The sequence below is a fragment of the Amblyraja radiata genome, chromosome 36, assembly GCF_010909765.2.
Source record: "Amblyraja radiata isolate CabotCenter1 chromosome 36, sAmbRad1.1.pri, whole genome shotgun sequence".
Taxonomy (NCBI): domain Eukaryota; kingdom Metazoa; phylum Chordata; class Chondrichthyes; order Rajiformes; family Rajidae; genus Amblyraja; species Amblyraja radiata.
Window position 1 is genome coordinate 20700447 of NC_045991.1, and position 5527 is coordinate 20705973.

Here is a 5527-nt window from a genome sequence, read left to right on the forward strand (position 1 = left end):
AATATTTTTCTTTGGGGGGGCAGCACAGTGCACAGTGGTAGAGTTGCTGCCTTACAACACCAGACACCCGGGTTCGATCCTGGCCATGGGTGCTGTCTGTACCGAGTTTGTACGTTCTCTCCATGACCACGTGGGTTTTCTCCGGGTGCCACTGATTCCTCCAACACTCCAAAGGCGTACAGGTTTGCAGGTTAATTGGCTTTGGTAAAAATTGTAAATTGTCCCTAGTGTGCAGGATAGTGTCTGGGGTGATCGCTGGTCGGCCTGGACTCATTGGGCCGAAGGGCCTGTTTCCCTGCTGCATCTCGAAAGTGTAAAGTCTTCATTAGTTTTGCGAAGGTAAATATATACTGAGGTTTGCTAAAATGGAAAAAGCCTTCAACTCAATTGTCAGTGCCATTATACGTTGGACTGAGATGGCTGGCCTCATACAATCAGAAAGCATTATATCATGCACATGTTCAATTTCTAATATTAAAAGTGAAATGACAAACAATAGGGACATATTTTGGAAATCACTGACAAATCTGGAAAGTACACCAATATTTGTAATTTTACCGAATTTACCCCTTTATATATATTAACATTTGAATAGTTCACCATAAAGATCAGTTTTAGACATAATGGGCAAAAGGACGGCTTCTGGCGTTGTGACAACCTGATTAATTTTAACTCCCAATTTTTATGTTTGGTGTTCATAATCATTGGGTTCCATCCAGTGTGCACAGTATCTCCGTCTCTGTTACTACCGATCATTTATGGATTAATATTTTTCAAGGGAAGTATTTAAAATACATCAAAGCAAATTGGTAGAGCGTTCGTGAATTCATTTTAGCTTTATACCAAGTAACTACATTTGGGAAATTTAAAGGGTTGTTAATACAGCAACTTTGTTGTTCCGTGGTACAACTGTATTGTGAATTTATGTGCAAGGAAGTAAACGTTTCTATTAATATTTAGGATATTATTATTTATGAGGGAATAAAACTTTAAGTCACAAACAGAAGAACATTCTCGTGTTTTATACCTTCTGGCCAAAGTACAGCAAGTGAAGATGTAAACTGAGCAATAGTTAAGCTGTTTAACTTCTCCAATGCTTCCGATGTCAACAACTACTCTGTTGATGGTTGACCTGCCGCCAGTGCACTGATGATCACATTGGCAGCATATCTCCCAATAGCTTCAGATTGATGACCTTAATTCTGACAACGCGCTGCTAAACGCACAGTTGGTTCAGTACAGGGAGGTGCTAAACCAGATCCTGTCTTTGTAGGATAATCAGTTGAAGGAGTTGTTGCAAAAGCAACAACAGCAAATTAAGCATATTGAGAATGAGAAATCCATCTTCAAAGAGCAATGGATAGTTGTACAAGGACCGCTTAAACAAAGTCCCTTAAAGATCCCTTAAACAAACTAATCTAAAACAAAGTAATGAAGGCCGAAAACCCTTGAAGAAACTGAATTTGAAAATCTGGCTCAAGTAAAGGCGGGAGTGAAAATGTCTGAACGTGCTGATGGAATAGGGCAGGAGTAACCTGAAGAATATTTGGTGGGATTGTCAGTGATGAAGCAAAGACTTTTGGATGTTATTAACGAGAACAAGGAACTTGCTTCTCGGGCAAAATCTTTTGAGAAAAAGTCGCTGGCAGTACAGACGGACAGAGACAGATGTCTGGAGGATATTGGGAAACTTCATGTAAGGCAAACATGATCTCAAGGTGGAAATCAACGTTTTTTAAGCACAAATCTTAGAAGGGACTTTTTAAAAGAGCACTGTCATTTACTAATGACATGCACGGAAACAAGCCCTTGCATCAATTAATACATTGAGCAGGATATTAAATCTCAAGGTACTAAAGATGAAGTCATGTCATTGCTCATTGGTAGGACTTGTTCCTCAGGATGCATATGATGACTAAATATCTGTGTATTTATTTATTTTTTCATTTAATGGCTCTCCCACAGAGCAGCCATTCCTGCCTATTAGGTTATATTGTGATGAAGAACACACAGCATTAAAAGTGCAATAAGGTTTTATTAAAGTTTAAAATGTGAATGACGCTTAAAATATAAGAACAATTTAAATTTTAAAGATGAGAAATTTTTAAGTTTTTACTTGTTGTGTCCTGTTGCGTCTTGTTATGTTCTGCTGCTCACTGCCTCTTGATGACTATTTCCTGTTGATAAAAAGTGACAATTTTAATATAGAGAAAGTCAGCGGTCAAATTTTAAGAAGGGAAATCTGAGAATTTATCTCAGAAGTCATCATTCAACGAACCACGCTATTAATGACAACATTCTTGGGCGATGTTCCACCCTTCAGGAAACCTTTGACATTTCCCTTCATATTTCTGTTGAGCTAGTATGTTGGGCCGAAGGTACTGGTTTCCAGAGGGCTAGTATGGAGTTTGTGGGCGGAATTGATTTTTGGGCTGGCAGCTCGGTCACTGAGGCCTGTACTGGCAGGTGGGGGGGGGGGCACCAACATGCTTGGTGTTGCTGAAGACATCTGGAAGAGTTCTGTCCACAACTTCAAAGCATTCTCTCCTAACCATTGGACATTCATCCCAAACAATGACTTTCACTTGCCTCGTGAAATGTGCCGTCTTAGCGTTCTTCTCGATGTTGCACAATGTATCCTCGGCCACTTGGATGGGTATCTTGAATCGAGAATGTGTAGTTCTTCCACCAGGCAGAAATGTAGCTGCTATCCTAGAGGATACTACAGCAATAGGCACATCACCTTGACCTCTAACATTTCCTGACATGATGTTGATAAAGCAGCCTAAAGACAATTTCAGTTGTTAATGAACACTGAAGATTTTGTGCAACACATTTTTTTGAGGTAGAGGCTGTCAGGGTGGAGAAGGGGGTGGTAAACATTGTGCAGCCAAGGGAGGGGCACAGCTTCAGGTGGGGGTTCTCGTGAGCTGATGAGAAATGGGGGGGGGGGCTCATGCAGGGGATGAGGGCAGCTTCAGTCGGGGTGCATCCCATAGCCAAGCGGAAGTGGTGCATGTCAGTGGGGGAGATGGGGCAGTGAGCGATTTACTCATGACCTGTGGACTCACTCACTGCCTTGGGATTAACTCATGTCCTTTAGACTGACTGACTCTCACGGCTTGTGGACTGACTGATGCCTGACTTCTGGAGTCACGTCCGGCTTTTGTAAACCGAAAACGGTAACATCTACATTGAGAAACAGCTTCTTCCTGACAGCCATCACGCTATTAAACTTAACATATAAGCTCTGAACTACGAAATACTATATTATTTCACACACACACACACACATATATATTCACACGCACTCACACACATATATTCATACACACACGTACACACACACATATTCACACACACACGGACATATTCACACACACATTCACACACACATATTCACACACATTCACACACACATATTCACACACACACACACATTCTCATACACATATTCCCAAACAGACTAATTCACGCACACACAAACTCAATGACACACACATTCACACAAAGACCCACACACACATAGACTCATACACACATACTCATACACACACACACACACACACACACACACACACACACACACACACACACACACACACACACACACACACACACACACACACACACACACACACACACACACACACACACACCCACACACACACACACACACACACACACACTGACTCACTCACACACACGCACACACAGACTCAATCACACACACATACCCACTCATCCACCACCTCAAGACGCTGCCCTATGGGTGGTAAATGCCGTGCAGCCAAGGGCAGTTTCAGGCGGGGGTTGTCGTGAACTGATGAGAAGGGGGTGGGTGTCCTCATGCAGGGGATGTGGACGGCTTCAGTAGGGGGTGCATCCTATAGCATGGCGGAGGGCGGCATCTTGAGGTGGGGGATGTCAGTGGAGGAGAGGGGGCAGTGAGCGATTTACTCATGACCTGTGGACTCACTCACTGCCTTGGGTTATCTCATGGCATTTGAACTGACTCTCGCAGCTTGTGGACTGACTGATGCCCGACATCTGGAGTCACGTCCGACTTTTGTAAACTGAAAACTGTAGCATCTACATTGAGGAACAGCTTTTTCCTGACAGCCATCACGCTATTAAACATAACAAATAAGCTCTGAAATACGAAATACAATATTATTTCACACACATAGATATTCACATGCACTCACACACATATGCACACACACTCACACACACACTCATATTCACACACACACACACACACACACACACACACACACACACACACACACACACACACACACACACACACACACACACACACACACACACACAGATTCACTCACACATATAATCAGACACACACATGTACACACACACATATTCACACACATACATATACACACACGCACATATTCACACACACACACACACATATTCACTCACACATATACACACACACATATTCACACCCACATATACACACACGCACATATTCACACACACGCATATTCAGACACACACATGTACATACACATTCAGACACACACATATTCAGACACACACATGTACACACACATACATATTCACACACACATACACATATACGCACACGCACATATTCACACACACACGCACACATATTCACACACACACATTCACACATACATATTCACACACACACATATTCACACGCACACAGTCACACACATACACATATATTCACACACACACACACACACACACACACACACACACAAACACACACGCACACACACACACACACACACACACACACACACACGCGCGCGCACACACACACACACACATTCACACATATTCACACACACATACACACACACACAGGGAGGTTTCACGGCAGTCGGGTCACGACCCATGACCCGTTCTGTTGCTACGCTACACCAAATGGATGTACTGCAGGTAGGCACTTACCATTGTTTCCAACTCCATCTTCCAGGGAGATGCTAACCGCATTTTGTTGTCTATGTACTGTACACTCACAACGACAATTAAAGTTGAATCTGAATCTGAACGTAGCGGGTCCGTTAAAACCCGCCGAAAATCTCAATTTTTGCGCTGCAAATAATGATAGAAATCGGGATGAGCATGTGAGACATTTAGCCTACTTCAGAATTCCAAAAGTGAGGGAAAATGACGGTAGATAAAAGTGAGAGCTGAAGGGACAACAGACAGTGCTTAGCGAACATTGGCCGTTTGCTCACTACATTTCATCAACACTAAAGCATTATTTGTGTTTTTTCTTGATTCCTTTGGCATCTAAAAAGTTTCAGAAGTGATAAATCTGGCTGTATTTTTTTTAATATATTTTTTTATATCGCCCATGGTTCTCAAGTAGGTATTTACGCACAAAATGAAAACGCATCTGAATAAAAATTTACAGCCAGATTTATCACTTCTGAGAATTTTTAGATACCAAAGGAATCAAGAAAAAACACGAATAATGCCTTACTGTTGATGAAATGCAGTGAGCAAACACGATAATTCC